Genomic DNA, 593 nt, shown 5'->3' with positions numbered 1-593 from the left:
ATTTTATTAATAATAAAATTAAATATTTTATATAAAAAATATTATTTTATATTATAATATAATTTTATATATTTTATATATATTTTATATTTTAATATAAAATATATTAATAAAAAATTTTAAATATTTTTGAATATATAATTATATAATGATAAGATAATATATAATTTTTTATAAATTAAAATTTTAATATAAAATTAAAATATATAGGGGTAAAAATAAAAAATTTAAAAATAGGGTAAAAAAAATATATAAAAAAATATAAAAAATTAATAAAATATTATAATATAAATCTAAAATATTTTATATTTTAAAAATTTTATAAAAAATACAAAATAAAAATTGTATATATATAAAAAAATATATATATAAAATAATAAATTATAGGGCTATATAAAAATAAAAAAATTTTAATATATAAATATGATAAGATATTTTAATATAATATTTTAATAAATATAAAAAATAATATAAAAAATATAAAAATATATAATATATATTTTAATATATATACAAATAATAAAATTAAAAATATATATTATATATTTTAAAAAAATATAAAAATGTATATATAAGGTAGTATATATATAGGG

The sequence above is a fragment of the Penaeus monodon genome, chromosome 28 (assembly GCF_015228065.2).
Source record: "Penaeus monodon isolate SGIC_2016 chromosome 28, NSTDA_Pmon_1, whole genome shotgun sequence".
Lineage (NCBI taxonomy): Eukaryota > Metazoa > Arthropoda > Malacostraca > Decapoda > Penaeidae > Penaeus > Penaeus monodon.
The sequence above is the reverse complement of the archived record's forward strand: the minus strand, read 5'-3'. Positions refer to the sequence as shown.